The sequence below is a fragment of the Rhipicephalus sanguineus genome, unplaced genomic scaffold, assembly GCF_013339695.2.
Source record: "Rhipicephalus sanguineus isolate Rsan-2018 unplaced genomic scaffold, BIME_Rsan_1.4 Seq4169, whole genome shotgun sequence".
Lineage (NCBI taxonomy): Eukaryota > Metazoa > Arthropoda > Arachnida > Ixodida > Ixodidae > Rhipicephalus > Rhipicephalus sanguineus.
In genome coordinates this window covers 4459-23907 of record NW_023615204.1, presented here as the reverse complement: position 1 = coordinate 23907, position 19449 = coordinate 4459, and the positions used below count along the sequence as shown (strand labels likewise).

Here is a 19449-nt window from a genome sequence, read left to right as displayed (position 1 = left end):
CGCCACGCATCGGCTGCGGTTCTTCCTCCGGTGAGGGCGTGCGTGCGTGTGTGCATGCGTGTACGCACGCTTGAGAGAGCGAAATAGCGCACGCTGCCGCCCGCAAAGCAGCTGGTCGCCCGCTGGCTAGAGCCGCGGCCGCATCTCCGCGAGAGCAGACGCACGCATTCGCGCAGTCACTGCGTCGTCGCCCCCTTAGCCCACCGTCGCCAATTTCCGAGGATATCAAAACAGCCCGTGTTCACCGCTCCGTTCGTCAAGTCTCGGCACTTCCTCCTCGCACGGGCAGGTCATCGGTGGGCGTTGTCACCCACCGATACATTTTTTTTTCCCCCGCTGGATCGAGTCGAAGGTCGTCGTGCACGCCCAACCTCTTCACCGACGATAGACGAAGCGAGTCGTCCTCGCTGCCTATCGCACGTAACGCATGGCCGAAATCGCGCGCGCCATCGTTCACGTGAGCGCAGTTTCCTCTCGCCCTCTGCGTGTTCTCTCCCACCTTCTCGGCGATTATAGTGCGTTGCGTGCGCGAATGATTGCCGCTGGCCGGCCGGCTGGCGATCGACTTGTCCTTTGTCTGCCGCCGCCGCCGCCGCCGAGAGTAGCCGCGTCGCCGGTGCCCGACGTGCATCGCGTCGTGCTTCTCGAAGCTCGAGGTCGTTCCTGTGCGGCCAAGCGGGGATCAACTGCAACGACCGCTCGTTTCCCGTCGCCGACGACAGCTGCTGACCGACAATCGACCTCACTGGATACGAGACAACGCACGGCGGTCGGACACCTCTCCCAAGAGCCCTCCGTCAGGCGCTGGCTGCCGAGGCGGGGTCTTCACGGCGCGTCATTGACCCTGATTTTCACTGTTACTCAAAGTGGGAAAGATATCCTGGATATATCCGAAGCACACGCTTGCAGCAAAGAGAGCGGCACTGTTTGGAAGCATCTGCGTGCCGTGTGGTATCGCATGCTTACGCGCGACAGTTTTTACTGTGTCACATTGCCCTGAAGAGCGGATGCGGACGCAGCACGAGGCATCTCTCTGAGATAACAGTGCGAAGAAGCCGACCAGATGAAGAAAAGAAAACGATGCCCGAGTTGTGTTTCACCAAAGCGTGCGTCTCAACATCAAGCGAAGACGGCGAGGGCGAAAACTATTAGATACCCTTCCCCACACTATCGGCAACCCTCGTAGATAACGTGCGAAGGAAACAGCTGCTCAGCAGATCAATCTTGAAAGCAATGACTTGAATCGCTGCTGACCCGCGATAACGGTGGTTGCTACCCACGCGCTCTCTCAAAAGTTCCTATTCGTCCGAATTTGAGTGACAGTGCGCGTGTAACGGACCCAACATGTGGGGCTGCCTGGGCAAGTCGAAGAAACGCCGCAAAGCGGTCATCAGCATAGTGCGCAGTCCATCGCCGGGCTGTCGCTGTTCCTGCCACGGACAGTCCTTGCAACAGCGCAAACAGGTGAGCGGTCGATGTGTTGCTGTTCAGCGCATGGATGTTCGCTATTCGATTATTATATCTGCGATGTCGCGCAGTGTTCGTTGGGCGCGTTTTTGCCATTTAATTCGTCGAGAAATGTCGATGACTCGCTGCCGCACCTTGCTTTTCGTCACGCAAAGCATTATGGATGATTAATTGGCGCAGATGAGCTCCGACGACGATTATTAAGCCTGAGCGATCCATGATAAGCCGAGTGCAGGATTGCTCGACTAATATATTGCTGCTATTTTGATACTGCTGCTATGTTTTTCACATAACCGTGGCGCTATGTGAAACAAGCACCGCCGTGCAGGTGTCGCGCTGTTATGCTCCAGGCCGTGGGTTCGATTACCAGCCACGACGGCCGCATTTCGACGAGGGCGAAATGAAAGGGCACCCATGTAGTACTAGGTTTAGGTTCACGTTAAATAACCTTAAAGTGTAGCAGGCGCTATATAAGAGCGCCAACATTTCCTAACAACAAATAATAAAAAGAAAGTCGTTCGTAAATGCAAGCATAAAATATAGTGACGGTATAAGCTCTGTGACACGATACAATTGTAGCGGGTCTTTCACAGCTAAACATTGTAAAAAAGAAAGCTTGGAATCGAAAGCACATTGAGTGTGACTTTGGTACATTCACAGAGCGGTCAAGTTGTGCGAGTTAAAAAAGGTTAGCTTGGAAACTCTGACCAAATGGGCTTCCTCAACGTGCACCTAAATCAAAATACGCGGGTGTTTTCGCCCCTAGTAATATTCGCCCGCCATATCGGAACCCACGCCTTCACTCTTATCAGGGCAACGTCATAGCCACTAAAGCACAGCCGATCGGTGTATGTCAGTTTCGTGTTGCTGCTAAAGAAAGCGATAAAGCCTCTGTCCCCCATACCTATAGTGTTTTATCTACAAGCTCTAATTTCCTAGTGGTTTGCTGACACCAAACACTTCCCTCGCTTTAGGCTTATCTTTCACGAAGAAAGCGGCTCAAAAAGAAATCGGAACGTTTTTTTTTTTTTTTTACTGATTGATTTGGGTGGGTTGGACAAGAAAGCGATCGAGCATTGCAAGAGCTTGTAGCGCCGGGCGCGCCTCGGTAAGCAGCGACGAGAGCACGGCATCGACGGCCGGCCGTCACGTCGCCCCTCCCTACGAGCTTATCAATTGCACTCAATTGCGCAAAGCTTTATCGGCGAAAGCTAGGTAAATAAATTTCGGGTGTCCCGTATTATACATACAATGACACTCGTGATAAATAAACCTAACATCTTTTCATCCTTTTAAGGCGAACAACAAAAATGCCCGAACAAAGGAGGTGGAGAATAAGGATAAAAGGAAGACCGGGAGGGTAATCCCGGTAGCTGAGCCCGGTATTTATTTATTTCAAAATACTGCAGGCCGATTGGCCCAAACAGGAGGGGTAGTACACATGAAAGAAATAAAGTACAAGGACGGGATAATACATGTAATGGTACAAACTAGAACTAATACAGAGCAATAAAGGCTCGAGAACAAAAGACAATGGGTGCATAAATTTAATAAACGCTCATATATAGTAATGAAACAAATCAGCACCTTAGAAAACATCCCCACGCTGGGTATCCCCACACTGAGGAAGGAGAGTTAGGTAGGAGTGAAAAGCCATTGTTGCAGCCGATGTAACAGTTCCGCGTTTGACATCACAGACGGTGAATAAGTCCGGTATTCTTAAGAAATCGCAGCAGCGCATTCGTTGCCTTCAAGAACTGTGATGGGCATCCCCATGGTCCCGGAATCTTCTAGACTGTGAAAGCGATTCCGTCCAGGTGATTTAAAGCAGTACGGAGGTGAAGCCTCTCGTTTGCGTAAGTCGGGCAGTAACGCAAGAGGTGCTTGCAATAGTTTCATCGGCACTCGGCGATGTTGCACTCAGCGAGTGTTACACTCGAGTTGTTGCACTCGGCGCTGTCGGCCATCGCGATCTTAAATAAGACTTTTTTACGTAGCTTGTGCGAAATAAGCTACGTAGAAATGGCACAGGGCTGACAGATCGCGCTTACACCTGCATTCCATGCACAGGTAGTATACAGGGGAAATGAAGACACTCGCAGTATACCTATATAGGCGAAGTAGTACGTGACTTTCCTTCGGTATTAGTGCATGTAAACACAGCATTGACGAACAGCGAACCACTTTGGGTTATGCTTTTGCCGAGCATATTAAGGTTACGAATGACCCTCTGTCACATCACACGCTGTTCCCCGCGTCCTTGACTTTCGAGGAAAACAAACACACATTGTAATTGACGACTACAACGAAGCAAGTCTGAAATCCGGTTTCACATCTAGATGAGATCATGTGGCTTTCAGCGCCCGCTTTATGCTCTGAAACAAAGAATTGGTTTACAAAGAAATTCACTTGAGGTTCGTGCGCGTAAAGTTGCTCGACGAGGACCTCACGAAGCGGGTCACGAAAAAAAATGAAAGCTTAATTGATGAGGCTATCGGGCCCCACGGCGGCTGGCGGCAGGTCGCCTGGGTTTGCTCGCAGTCGTTGTATGACGGAGTGGCGATCCTTAGTCCTCTATCATCGACGTAATTACACTCGGGACGCTTATAATATGAACATATACGGTAAGAAGAAAGAATATGCAGCGACGACACTTCTTCTTGTTGAAGCGAAAGCGTGTACTAACATGACATAAGCAGTGACCTTTCGTTCGTTCCGATCTGCGGGAGACCTGTGGAGGCGATACACTCAGCAGTACTGTAAGGCGTTTTATTCATCTCTTTATACGTCTGTTTATTTATGTATTTATTTATTTGTGCTACGGTCTCAATAGCTATATCGTAGCTTATTGTTAAAAGTTGAGGGAAAAAAAAGGGGCGGGTAGGTGTGTAAGGGGGGGGGGGGGGCTCACTATAGTGATAGCCATATGCTTTACACGGAGATTTAAAACGTGCTTCGCTTCAGATTCGCTTCAAAGTGTAACACTCTTTATTAAAGTTATTCGGGTCGATGGCTATTATTTGGTTTGAGGACCTAACTGTCTGCGAGTGTTCATTTCTACACTGTAAAAAATATTTTGTGAAAAAAACAGAAATTGTCTGGCAGCTCTCTTGCCACAAAATTTCTGTAAAGCTATGTTTTCCATTTTGAAGTTTTCTGTGTTTTAACAGATTTTTTCAGTTTTACTTTACAGCATTTTCTGCATAAACACAATGTTCAGTTTGTGTTACAGAAAAAACTTGGTTTTTCTGTTTGTCTTCTTTCTGTTATTTCACTGTTACATTCACTCTTGCAGTACAGAAATTTTATGTTTAATAACATGTTTCAGTTTTCAGACACTGAAAAAAACTGTTTTCTGTTCTCATTTATCTGTTATTTCGCTAATAGTGTCTGTTATCGTTTACAGAAACATTATCTATAAGTACAAGTTCGGATATCGAGTCACAAAGGTTGTGTTTCTGTTACTGCCCTCTTGCTATTTCATTACTGCATTTTAATTCTGGAACATATTTTTTATGCATAAAGATGAACTTATATATATTTTCTTAGCATTCCTCAGTACTAAAAAAGTAGTTATGTCACTCGTACAAGCGATACGCAAAAATATTTTGTTTAGCCAAATGCAATGGCAAAAATACCAATATATTGCGTTTGCATAATCCAAATATATTCCAATTTACTTAAAGTAATATCTGGGGTTTTTACAAGCCAAACCACGATAGGATTATGAGGCGCATCGTAGTGGACAGCTTCGGAAATTTCGAAATCTGGTGTTTCCAACGTGCACTGAATCGCACAGTACATGGGCATCTACCATTTCGCCTCCGTCGAAATGGCGGAACCGCCTCGGCCGGGGTCGCCCCGCGACTTTCGGGTAAGCAGCCGAGCACCGAGCGGACATGTGAACTACTTGGAGCTACAACCGCGAGATGTTGCCTCCAGCACTCTATGTATATAACGCAATAAAAACAGGCACGTTTCAGTAGATTCTCCTTTCATGATAAAAGAAAACGAATCTTTATTTAAGCACAGGAAATGCTGCATGTAAACAGCTGCAAATAATGAAAACTGCGTACATGTTGTCACCGTAGATCAAACTGGTTTGGAAATTGTGTAGATATACCGTATTTACTCAAATCTAGGCCGTACCTGATTATAAGCCGACCCGCGAAATTCGCAAGGCCAGAAAAAAAAAAAAACTTTATCATTGTACTCGAATCTAAGCCGACCCCCCCCCCCCCCCCCCCCCCACACACACGCAACTTTCGCACATCGTTTTTTCCGAAAAAACAAAAAAACTCGGCTTAGATTCGAGTAAATACGGTATATTTATAAGGACACTCCAAATTTTTGCGTTGTAGCACTTAGAATTCATAGTCCTCGCAGAGCTTGATTAAGTGGTCATTTGGTGGTGTGAGGCGGCGCGCTTCCTTGACTTCTCGACCTTGCTCCCTCTGTCGAGGGTTGAGGTGCTGCGGCTGCCCTAAAAACGAATAATGGTATTTTTAGCTGCACAGGCTGTTGCATGACTATGCTGAACCTAATGGACCACACTGAGAACAACATTGATTATTATCAACAGCAGTGTCCTACTTACCAGAAATTAAGCTAAATTGATCACATGACGAGCGCCAAGTGGGACATTTTCGAAGGTCATGACGTAGGGAAGTGGCCTACAATAAATCACTGTAATCAAACTAGCAGAGTAAAAAAAGAACATTCCGGCATCAAAAGCGTAATAAAATGCTGTTTTGTTTTGTTTCCGCTTGATTTGAAAACAAAACTCCGTCTCATGGGACGGCGCCGTGGTTCAAAGGTTCCGTTTTCCCCCGAGCTCTCACCCGTCAGTGGTAGTTTCGGGTTGACTGCCGTGCGTGTTTTGCGGCGTGAAGGTGCCTGACAGAAAGTTCGACAAAATGCCGCATGCGTGTGAATTGCCGGATGCCCGAATGGTGCACAACGCAGTGCTGCAGCAAGGAAACCGGTGTGTCTTTTCATGGTGCCGCGGAATGACCCGCTCGAAGTGGCTTAGTGTCATGCATTGCGCCAGTGTGCTAAACACATCAAAACTCCGCGTTGTGTCGCTGCACTTTCGTACTGAGGATTACGAGACCAACCGCAACTTGGTGAAGGCTGAATGTGCCCATCCGAGCAAGTCTTTGCCGCAGCGCCGTTGGACTGTGGGTCCCCACTTCCGCTCGGCTGCTGCACTAGTGTCGGCGGCCGCGCAGTAAAAGCGGGAACGTTGGGCATGGCACAGTGATTGATTATTTTCAGGGGGGAGATTTTAAGCGGTAAACGCGATGCGGACCACTAAAACGTGATTTTATTTCAAAATAAGCACTTCCTGGCACAAAGCAGCACTAAGGTTTCTGGACCGCTATTTCCTCAACGTGCTTAATATTGCCTTTAGTGTCCCTTTAAGGTGTGTGTGGAATCAGTTAAAAAATAACCTCATGATCCAAATGGAGATTCATTTCTATAAAATTGCATTATGGTTCATGCAATGTCACTTATTGCAGTGTAAGGACTTTAAAGGAAATAATGCTCCTCACCGAGCAAGGTTCACGTGCTTTTAAACACTCACCCAAATACAACAAAAGCTCATTAATTCGCATTTCACGGGTCCGGAAAAAACGTCTGAATTAACCGAATGCCCAATTATCGAGAGTATCAAGAAAAATATAAACAAATGACTATTATATCAATGCATTTTCTTTTTCTTGATGAATGCGCAAATCCAGTACCTGTTTTGCACAAGAGTAAAAGCCACAATTTCTGTCATTAGGTTCATCGTTCACAATGAGACCGCGGCCCAAGACCCCGTGTATTAAGCCGAAACGTTTTCTCAACCCATCCCTTATTACTACCTCCGCGAGCAACACCACCACACCCACGTGATGATCATTTTTTCGCCGAAAAATCGGTCCGCAACTGATCGTTTGTCCGTCCGAATGTAACAAGCGAGTTTTATGTGAACTTGCGGAGTGCCGCTGAAGTTCCTCACCTTCAACAGCTTCCACCATGTATGAGCTTTGTGACATTGTGCGCGCATAGCCCAAAGTTGAAACAAAGCTACCATGCTATTAAACAAAACAAAGGTGTTATTAAACAATGCATGTGCTTGCTGGGACCAGAGAACACCACCGAATTATCCGATTTTTTAAGTGCACACGCATGATTGCATGGTAGGCACTATGTGTTTCACAATTTAGATCTGCTAAAAATTACACTGAAACCATTGTAACGCGATAGACCCGGACAACGTCGATGATGGGACACCACGGGCACAATTTTCACCACGGATTTTATGGCATTGCCCCAGACAGTCAGGAAAAGAACATATTCATCCTGAAGCGCATGCGTGCACATGTTCTCCATTGCAAACAATAAGAGATATGAAAAAGTTGTGTGTAGCTATAGATGCCAAACAAACTTGTAGACGTGTTGCTGATGCAATCTGTGCCCATTTTGCTTATAGAAAATTCTCGCTTGATTGCACCAATCCTCGCCGGTCCTTTGTTTATTGTCTCTCTCTTTCTGCGTTGTGCTCACAATTATGGTATACCAACTAGCCCGGGCACACACCTTGCTCCGGCAGCAGAACTGCATAAAAAAGTGCTAGCTCTTACTTAATATAATGGAAATTGTCGTGTTACTTGGTGCCCCTTCGAAATCCTCATTAAACAGTGATTAAAAATACTTCACACGTCAACCGTTCCATATACTGACGTCATTACTTAAAATCTTTCATGACCGCTCAGGATTCCCGTAGAGTTTTACACTTAAGCTGAACATTTCCATTTAGTCATACCCTCCATCAGAACCCTCATTGACTTAGCCAAATGGGAGTGTAGTATCAGATATTGGAAATTCCCCAGTACTTGTCTACTTTTGTACTATCTAATGTGGCTTTATCTAAGTTAGTGTCATGAATGTTGTTGAAAAAGTCAGAAAAATCATATTAAGTTTTACCTTTGTGTGAACACCAGGGTTAGGCTGACCTCCTTGCGGTATTCAGTAGTAAAGGCGAAGTGTGTAAAGAGCATCAACTTGAATGCCTGGCACCGTGTGGTGGATTCGATCACAGCATGGGTATCAATACAGATGGTAAATACCCCGGCAGTCAGAAAGTTCTCTCCTGGAACAAAATATTTCCTGTTTAGAAATATTCAGCAATATATTGCAAATATCCATAACAATACCTTTGGCAATGACGAAAGGGGAGCACGGCACGTCTCCGACGTTATCTTCACTTGTACTTGCCTGCAATAATAAAAGTTATGAAGTTAATTATGCGATAAGTAGTCATTAAAACTCCTGTACCCTGGAGTTCAAACAAGCATACGAAGACAATTAAAAAGTTAGACAATATTTTATTGAACTACAGACATGCAGATGTGATATAAAATAAAAATAAATAAATAAATTCTCTCAATAATAAAAGGTAAATTAAAGCAGCGAACAATTTGAGGAGCAGGCCACTGTCAAATTATTCTCTTACCTTCTGGTAGCTCGAGATGCAGCACCACCTTAGGGCACTATGACACCTTAGGGCTTCCATGACACAAAACCATATAAATCCTTTTGGCTCTTCGTTTTCTCTACAGTCCTATTTTCGTCCTTGGTATCTCGTAGCACTAGCTCAGAGAAGGAACTCTCGGAACACTTTTCTGTGCTATTCCATGGGCACTTCATGAAGAATAGATTCATGTTTTTGTGCAGTGCGGCATACTTCATGAAACGTGGCACAGTAGTCTTGGTGGTGCCAGAGAGACTGCAGACATACATCGCTGAAATGAATAAAAAACTGCAATTACCGAAAGAAATAGAAAAGTCTGTTATAACGGTAAGCACTTCTGTAAGCCTAAAGAGAAAGGAAAGGAGTCTAATGCCTGACTGTAACAGACATTTTTGCCAATTCAGAGAGAATGAATCTTTAACATTAAATGCTATACCTAAATGAAACATATTCCTAATACTTTCAAAAACCTTTAAAGGCATGCGCATTTGCACGGACGTAGGCTAAGCATGCAGACGAATAACACCAGAGCACGTGGTGGGCTCAGATAACCTCCATTGCAGAAAGTGTTTATGGCAAGGAATCAACAATGCATGCGCAATGACGTTCGCAATGGACGTTCAATGCATGCGCAATGACGTTCGCAAAACACACAGACCATTCCGTCATATCCAGTCGTCGGAGCTGTTCGGGAGCCGCCGTTTTCTGCCAAGCTGCTCTTTTTGTGCCTACATGTCGATAGGGCGGAGGTATAGAACGGATGTCCTTCTAAAGCTGTCAGCCAAAACGTTGCGAATGCTTTTTTTTTTTCAAAACGCCCTAAACCTCACGCGCGGACAGAACGTGCGTCTCAAAGAGCTAAAAAAAATTTGCGTTCAGCGGCGAACACATCTCGTACACACATCTCGAACACACTTGGTTGCGTCATTCAAAATTTGTGTCGGTACTTTTGTTCGACGATGGAAGTCTAATAACTACTGCCGCCAAGCACTGGTGAACAAAACGGGCGAGAGCCAACGAAAGATTAATTCGCCCTTCAATACGCCACTAAAACAAAGTCCGCCTCTCCGAAAACCGGGATTCTTTAAAGGTAGTCACAATAGATGTCCACAATAGCCTTCACGCACGGCTAGAACAGCGGCGTCGGCGTTGGTGCTCACTGAGAGATCACATGTGACATGTGCCACGATTCACCGCCTGTACTACGAGCGCACTTGAGCCACTTTCCAGATGTGTTCACGGCTTCACGCCGTTGTGTGTAAACCACGGATACAACCGCGTATCTAACATGAGCTTCAGCAGGGAACACGCCAATCCGAAACGCGCCGAGTTTTCTCCTACCGAGGAGAAGACGTGCTCCACCGCAACGCAGGCGGAATGCGATGACGCATGGTAGCGCGTGTACACGTCAAGCCCGTGCCCCATTAGCTAGTCAATCGAGGTATCAGTTTACCGAGTGGATGTGCCCCACACGTCCATTCGGTAAACTAGGTTTACCTAGGTTATCTATCTTCCGCCAGGAACTTAAAGCTTCGTAAGGAAGGTCATCCAATGATACTACGCCAAGAAGCTATGCGTTCGCACATTCCCGCCAGCAATGTTCAAGATACACAGCATTATACAACCAAGCAGAACTTATCATGCAATGACCACTACAAAACACTAAACGCCGTACACCAAGCCACAACATCATTGCTCAGGGCCATGTTCACTATGCAGGAGAAAGCTACCTATTACACGTAGATAAACACACAAAAAAAGGAAACGTTTGCACTTTCATAAAAAAAAAGTATTATATGCTCTGTAACGTCGCTCGGTCAGCTGAGTTGAGTTATACGCACTTCATTAGTTTTAGAGGAAGTCGGTCCAAGCATCAAGAAAAAAATAGGTGCAGAAACACAGAATACACAGGTTGATGTAATAAAAGAAACAAAGCGGGTAAGGCGAACAAATACCTCTCATTATCGTACAGCGAAACCTCGTTAATGGCTGCCCGCAGAGAACGCACATGAAGGTGCGCTGCGAACGCTGTATATGCGCTCTGCAACCGTCCAAATACAAATTCGCATACCTTGACGTGCGCTGCTGCCGCTAACAGCAAGAAATAAATGGGGTAAAACAGCAGCGTTCCCTCAAGCACCCACTTACAAGGGCCTCTTCAGTATTTCTACCAAAGCATGGAAGGAATTCCGACTCTCGCACAACGTTGGTCGCGCGCGCTGGCCGACGCAAAGAAGAATTAGAAACTACGCGAGAGCGAATTTCGAAAGCGGGCAGGCATATCAACGAGTTCTTGTTGTAAGGAACTCTAGTTAGAAGCAAACCACTCACCTTTCAATGGCAGACGCACAATAAGCAGGAGCAGGACGGTGTCGTAGCCGCGCTTTACACTGCAGCCATGCGTAGCCGCGCTTTACACTGCAGCCATGCGTAGCCGCGCTTCGACGTGAACGGTAGCCATCTTGTAAATGTAGGGGCCCGCGAGGCATGAACGTAGAACCGCAGAAAAGGCTCTGACTATTAATACATCAAATAGCATTGTGGGAATAACCAGAAAAACATGAAATGTTATGTCATGGACATTGTAATCTTTGAAGTATTTAAAACTGTGGAGGTTCAATTTTGAGTGGTTTGTTTTGCTGAAGGTCACGAATAACAGGAAATTTCGGTTTCTCTTTTTAACAGATTTCCTTCATGGCACATTCGCAGAAAGTTTCTTTCGTGGTACAGAAATTTCATGTATTTTATCTGTAAATTTACAACTATTTTTTACAGTGTACAGCGTGGCCTATATAGAAACATCTGACGTGTTAATATTGTAGTGGCCATTGGCTTTTCGTAAAATAACTTATACCTACAAACACATGTTTTAAGAGTAACTGGCTCTTTTTACGTCACATATTTGAGGTGACATGGCATAGTTTTCTTTAGTACTCCACGTTGATAAAAACAATAATAGTTATGTTCTTGTTTCTAGTGAGGTATGCAGCTAGGAGTGCAACTTCGTTTATTAAAATTTATGTGTGGACGAAGTGACCATTTCTTTGCTTGTGAAGTATCTACGAGTTCCTTCAGGCTTTCCCATCACTAACTTGGGTATTGGTCGTAATCGTGCGAATGCGGGAGCTTCGTGCACGCAGAATACGCACTAACGGCTACGTGCATGGACTCCATGCTTCGGGAGGCCCTTTTTGCTTCTTTTTCAATGTGGCTCAAACTCTCTCCAGTGCTCGGCTTGGAAGGCCCAGCCTAGCGTTGTTCGAGAGCGAACAATGAGATAACCGGGGTGATGTTCGTGGCGAAGTGGCGTTTCGATTGCAGAAGCCGAATGTAGGTCTCACTTATCTCCAAGGAACACATAGGATGTATCTTATCTACAAGGAACAGGTGACATTTACACATCGTAATGCAACGATATGCTGAACCCGCGCCCACCGGCTTTGTTTATAGCATGGAAAGTCGTCTCGACCGTGTCCTCCGAGGAGTACGGTGGGTTAGACTCTCGGCCAGCTGCACGAGGTGCGTGTGTTCGACTCTGTTTTTGGTGTCGCGTAAAACCACGCGGGCGGCGCCTGCCTGATAGTGGCGTGGAGGATAGCAAAGACGCTTGTTTCTGCAACCCAAAAAAAGAGAGTACGGCGCAGAGTCGAGCTGACTGCCTGGAAAGACGTTGGCGCAACCGCATCGTGGGTCGGCAACACCAGAAATAAGGGAGAGGGTATGCGTTCGCAGAAACCGAGTTCCTAGGATCCCTCCGCAGACGGCGCTTGCGGCCTGAATGTCCAACGAGACGGAATGTACAACGAGACTGAATGTCCAATAGTGGACATTCAGTCTCGTTGGACATTTCGTCTCGTTGTACATTCCGTCTCGGTTGGACATTTAGTCTCGTTGGACATACAGTCTCGTTGTACATTCCGTCTCGGTTGGACATTTAGTCTCGTTGACATACAGTCTCGTTGTACATTCCGTCTCGGTTGGACATTTAGTCTCGTTGGACATACAGTCTCGTTGTACATTCCGTCTCGGTTGGACATTTAGTCTCGTTGGACATACAGTCTCGTTGTACATTCCGTCTCGGTTGGACATTCAGTCTCGTTGGACATACAGTCTCGTTGTACATTCCGTCTCGGTTGGACATTTAGTCTCGTTGGACATACAGTCTCGTTGTACATTCCGTCTCGGTTGGACATTTAGTCTCGTTGGACATACAGTCTCGTTGTACATTCCGTCTCGGTTGGACATTTAGTCTCGTTGGACATACAGTCTCGTTGTACATTCCGTCTCGGTTGGACATTTAGTCTCGTTGGACATACAGTCTCGTTGTACATTCCGTCTCGGTTGGACATTTAGTCTCGTTGGACATACAGTCTCGTTGTACATTCCGTCTCGGTTGGACATTCAGTCTCGTTGGACATACAGTCTCGTTGTACATTCCGTCTCGGTTGGACATTTAGTCTCGTTGGACATACAGTCTCGTTGTACATTCCGTCTCGGTTGGACATTCAGTCTCGTTGGACATACAGTCTCGTTGTACATTCCGTCTCGGTTGGACATTTAGTCTCGTTGGACATACAGTCTCGTTGTACATTCCGTCTCGGTGGACATTCAGTCTCGTTGGACATACAGTCTCGTTGACATTCAGTCTCGGTTGGACATTCCGTCTCGTTGGACATTCCGTCCCCGGTCACAAATTTCACTTTTCCGTTTTCGTTCCACACATCCCAATATTTGCTGTGAAAATTTTCCGAATGTGCCCTAACAGAGAGAAAGCGCAAAGGACACGAGGGAATAAAATAAGGACCCAAGACGCAAAAAGAAGTATTTAAAAATAAGAAAAAATATTTAAAGAACTCCCTTTTGCACCCGTTTGCTCGTGTTCATATAACTTGGTGCCTTTTCAACAAATCGAGTTGAAAGTTTGCGCTTTTCATGATTTTGTTATGTGCGTCATCCCTAAAAAATATGTACCTGTAACTTTAGCACAGTTTAACAATTATGCAAAACCAAATAGCCCGGTACCTCACCTTGTTGAGTAATCGATTAGCTTTCAGTTTTTTCTCCGTAATCCGTTAGTTTTTTTAAAAAGTAATTGTAATCGCTGACGCTCTTTCACTGTAATGCGTACAAGTCTGTTCCCGAACCAGTTTTCTTTTTTTTCACTTGAGCTTCACAGCACTAATATCGACGTCATTGGAAGAGTAATAGAAAAGCTCGTGTTCAGGCCGGTTCTGAAAAGTCCTCAAATGATTTTAAGCATCATAAAAACGGTTTTATTGTCGCCAACGATTACCTGTATGCTATGTGTTGTAATGAAAAATTATTCACGCGAAGCACTGCAAAACGCGAGCAAGATTGGCTACTTCAGCAATAAGCTCAGAAAAAATGAGCAGTTCGCAGCGGATGGCCTGATGCTCTCTTGACTGGCCCAGTGCAGCGGAGCTGTAGGTCACCGCTCATTGCACGTCACTCTAATGGGGTGTGACGTCCCTAAAACTTTCTTTACGCTTCCTACACAGTGACGTCGGTGTCAGTCGCGCTAGCGATGGGTCTCGATCGCGAGAATGAGCATTTATACAGACTTTGGAAGTGAATTAAAATATATTCTAAACGTTTGCTGCGTGCAATACTTCGTGCTGAGCGTCCTTGCTTACAGAGAAAGCCAACAGCAGGCTTTTATAGCCTCAAAATTTGGTGACACCACCTCTTTAACGGCATAGTCTTTCCTAGGCCGGCCTGCAGTTCTCTTGTAGCCGAAATGCCATGACATGTTTCCATCAAGGTAGTCAAAACAAACTGATATCCCACACTCAGCATGCTTCATAATCATTTCGTGGTTCTGGCGCGTAAAACCCAAGAATTTAATTTTAGAGGAAAATTTCCTCCCTAGCTTCTTCGACCCGCATTCTTTAAGAGGAAAGAAGAATTGTTCTAGGGGCTCGTAGAAAGCCGACAATCAAGCCAAGGAAAGCATAGGTACGTTATTTGTTGATGTTTTTTAACTGTAGTGTAACGAATATGACCTAAATTGAAAGGACTTAAATGGCACGAAAAAGCACACTTTCTTTCGGTGCGATTCGAACCCACAACTTTCGCATTACGCGTCTGATGCTCTAACAATTAAGCTACGACGGAGGGCGCTCCCTCGTCCACTTTGTTGGGTATTTACGCGAGCTTGATCCTTGGGAGTGTTAGCAAGCACAAATCGTCGCCGTAATTATAAGGTTGCGGGTTCGGATCCCACTGATGGAAGGGTGTTTTTTCGTCTACTTGGAATCCTTTGACTATTGGTTATAATTATTACATCGCAGTTAAAAAAAAGCAACAAATAATGTCCCCAATGTTTTATTTGGCTTAATTGGCTGTTGGCTTTCTAACAAATAACTGAGTCCCTCGAACTATTCTTCTTTCGCACTTTCATAGCAAGGGCTTCGTCCTGCCTCGTGACGCTTTCTGGCAAAAATAGTGTTTCACACTCGCCGCCTTAGCTACGAGTGGCGCTGGTAACGCTCTCAGGGATTAAACGCAGATAGATACCGCACAGAGTGGACGAGGGAGCGCCCCCTCTCGTAATCTTTTAAGGGGCTGTGATATCCGATTTATGATAAACAGGAACAGCAAAGTATGCAAACAAACAAAATAAAGCAATAAAAAAAATTAACATATTCAACATACATATGAAAACTAAAAATACAAAATAGAAATAAAACTAACAAAACTTGAAATTATGATAAATGCAGTAAAGCGAATACGGAAACAAAAATACGACGCCCGACGCCACAGTAAGTCAATATTTGCAAAACGCACAAAAAAAATGCGACCTTCCGTTAGGCTATCTTAACCCAATGAATCAGTTGTCTGAGAAATTTCAAACGAGGGCACGTTTATCTCTTCTAAATTGGACATTCCGTCTCGTTGTACATTCAGTCTCGTTGGACATTCCGTCTCGGTTGTACATTCCGTCTCGTTGGACATTCCGTCTCGTTGGACATTCCGTCTCGGTTGGACGTTCAGTCTCGTTGGACATTCAGTCTCGATGGACATTCCGTCTCGGTTGGACATTCCGTCTCGTTGGACATTCAGTCTCGCCGGTCACGTGACCCATTGGACATTCAGTCTCGTTGTACATTCCGTCTCGTTGGACATTCAGGCTCTGAATCCGCAGACGGCAGTGGATGATTCATTGTCCCGCCGTGTTCGGCTGCCGTGCCGAGACCCACTGACTGGAGTCCTCGTCCTGCGCGTTATTTTCTCGCGTCGCTTTTGTCGTCTGCGAGGCCACTGTTCCTGTGCCGATGGCGGCGGCGGGTTAACGACACCTTCAAGTTCGTTAGCGAAACAATGCCGCTGCGCTCGGTCGTTAAGCCTTGCACTTTTGCGCAATGTTTTTTTAGGCTACTGCGTCATCTCCGACATGCTTCAATCATTACACGTGTCGCGTCGCAACTTTTTTGTTGTTCCGACGCTGGCCCTTGGCGGGCGGCTGAACGTGCACGAAAAGAAGGATAAAGCCAGCCGCCTGTTGTTGCTCAGGTGCATGGTTTACGCATGAGAGCCTCTGTAGATGGTTATACACAACGTATTGGGGTTTAAGGACGTTTTCCATTTCCCCTTATAGTCATCTTTCTTGAGGAGGAGGAAAACAGAAAAAAGGAGAAGGCAGGGAGGTTAACCAGAAACGCTTCCGGTTGGCTACCCTACACTGGGGGATCGGGGAAGGGGGATAGAAAGACGAGAAATAGAGAGGAGGGAATAGAGAGAGAAGAGATGCAGTGAATTCACTACAGCGTGCGGAATTGCACCACAAGTCAGAGGCGTTCGCACAAGCCCGTCGTTCTCAAAAATCACAATAGAGACGCCCATTAATCTATCTATTCACGGTCGCCAGACGTTGTCACTTGATGTAAAGCTGTCGATTGCCACCTTATAATGCTGGCAGGGAACCGGCATGGGTGTCGTGATGTCACATCAGTACTAAGGCATATTCAGAGCAATTGTATACTATTTCTCTATGGATGTTAAGTTCTTTCGCCTAGAAGGAGAAGAGGTTGGCCTGGAGAGCATGCGTCTATCCAACTACTCCTCCGAGGCGCAAGGGGAAATGGGAATTATGGAGAGAGTTAGATGCAAGCAACTATGGTATCGTACGATGAATTACTGCGGTCATGTCGCGTTGCCTTCGTCACTTTCGTCTTTCACGACGTGTGCGCTAAGAATAAGCGTTCAGTGAAGGAGAAAACTCGGAGGTATGCTAAGTTCTAGGCAATCGAAACAGTATGGTAGCGCACATTTTGATGCGATCAATACTGCTCAGCCGCAAGAATAGTCGGCGCAGACTGCCTGGCTAGTGACACTGCTGAAGCTATACCAACGCTGTGTATTGCGATCAGTCGCCCAGCGACTCACTAAGATTTATGGAGCAACGGTTCCGACCTTCTGTACCCTTTCGCATGTTCGGGTATACATGACCGGGCTCGCGTTTATTACAGAGTAAAATATATATACACTAGAACAGGAAGCAAGAGGCAAAAACCAATCGCTTTTTGTTGGAGCCGTCAATTGGCTAACTGTCGGCATCCTCGTGTAATAATAAATCTGTCTCACCCTGAGACTGCAAGGTGATTAGCTTTCACCGCTAACTCGCGCATGGGTTTGCGCCTCCGCCCTTAAGTCACGGAACTTCGCGGTATCTTGCGGTGCACCGGCGCTAAATTGACCGGTTCCGTAAATGGGTAGCGTGCCCGAACAGTCGAGATAAAAGGGGTCCCGAAACCTGACCGCACCTGGAATGGATGCGGCGCATGTGTGAAAAAAAGAGAAAAACAAAAGAAAAAAAACATGCACGAGGAATCATGTAAACAGAACGCCCATCCCACGCGCCGCGGGCCCCTCTGATTACGGCCTTGAATTCAGTTAAAGGGGTGTGCCCACGCGGTGCAAGAACCGGCCTCTAACGTAATCTTCCGCGCGTATCTCCTTGCTCGTTTGTCTACTGTGCACGGCAGCTGCCATGCGGAGGTAGTTGTGGCTTGCACGCTACAAAAGACGCTATTGCCCTGCGTGTGTGCCAAGGCAACGCATTCCGCTGAAGAAAAACGTTTTATGCGGGAGAAGGAAAACGAGGAAAGAAGTGTAGCGTTTGCAAGGAAGAAGCCTCACAGCCTTTAAAGGAGTTGTACGTGTATTTCCCTAATATCGTGCAACGGTTGCATGGGTTCGCTATGGCGTCTATCACTGACATAATGCCGCATTTTCAAGTTCGCGGATGTTATGCGATAGCTCCCTCTCCCTCCCTCTATTTCTTATCGACCAGGAACTATTGTTAGTTTATCAAAGTGCTTTTATTGATACCTTTGATCGCTCATATTGGTCTTGCAGATAAAGTAGAAAGGTGTGAAACAAAATATTCGGCACAAGCGAAACAGCAGCGATTGAATACATGCAATGCGACAACAGCGAAGACAACCACCATGGCGTTAATGTGTGACAGTGGACAACCATATTTAATAAGTTTTGCGCTCAGCGTTGTGTCGCTGTCAAGCTCTTATATATTTGTCGGGAATGTTCACTGTTGGCATTGCCGCACAACCCGAAAAGGTAACGAGTGCAGTACACTGGAATACCTACAATGTTACAGCATTGCACCTAGGAACAATGTATAGCCCCACGCTCGTTGCCGCTGGGGCCTAACTTGTGCTGCTTACAGCGCTGCATGGTCGGTGCTGCGGCACAGCGTTTCGCACTGAGCCGTTGGGCGAAGAACAAGGAGAAGCCGCCGGTTCGGCAGCATCGTTCGTAATTGGCGTCTCGGGAAGGCAAGCGAGCGGTGTTCTACGCGCCGGAAACGCACGCCCGCTCGTATGTAAAACAGCTTGCGAGAGGTTCCGGCTGGCCCCGGCTGCGATATCGGCGCCGCATTCATTCAGACCGCGTGGGGGGCGGGCCTGCCGAAGTTAAAAGGTCACGAACGGCGAGGGGAGGAGGGAGGGCCCGCTGGTATGTCGCCTCGAGCGGTTTTTTGTGCCACGCGCTCCATCCATCCGTTGCTAGTGGTTACCGGCGTCCACCCGCGTACACCCCGTATTTTACTCGTGTTGAGACGTATACGTTCTTGGGAGAGGAATCTATTACGTTGGGCGCATGACGCGTCTGCCAGTGGAGCGTTCACAACAAGCACAGCGCGCGATCTTTCTCCGCTGGATGAACACGAACTTGATTTGACTGAACGTTCTTGCCGATGTCTTGACGCGACGGCTGGTCTGTGTCACTCAGATGAATTGCATGAGCACACTAACCGTGACGAGCCTTGTAAAGCATGTCGGCGGGAGTTATGTGCGAGTCCTTGCCTCGTGTGACTGACCCATATCTTTTTTATTTAAGCCTATCGTTGCTTTACTCGTGCATTAAGTAACAACGATGATCGAGAGTTCCGTAATAAATTTTGATATGCCGCAGGCGAT

The 19449-nt window shown here is 46.4% G+C and overlaps 1 long non-coding RNA gene across 1 annotated transcript; it reads right to left on the bottom strand.

Annotated features, from left to right (window-relative positions):
* Positions 1–8447: 8447 nt before the first annotated feature.
* On the bottom strand, positions 8448–9058 carry LOC125756660 (uncharacterized). Its single transcript, XR_007414668.1, has 3 exons — positions 8972–9058; positions 8673–8733; positions 8448–8608 (listed from the first exon to the last, which is right to left on the bottom strand). It is a non-coding gene; the product is annotated as an uncharacterized LOC125756660 (long non-coding RNA).
* Between the last annotated feature and the right edge of the window lie 10391 nt (positions 9059–19449).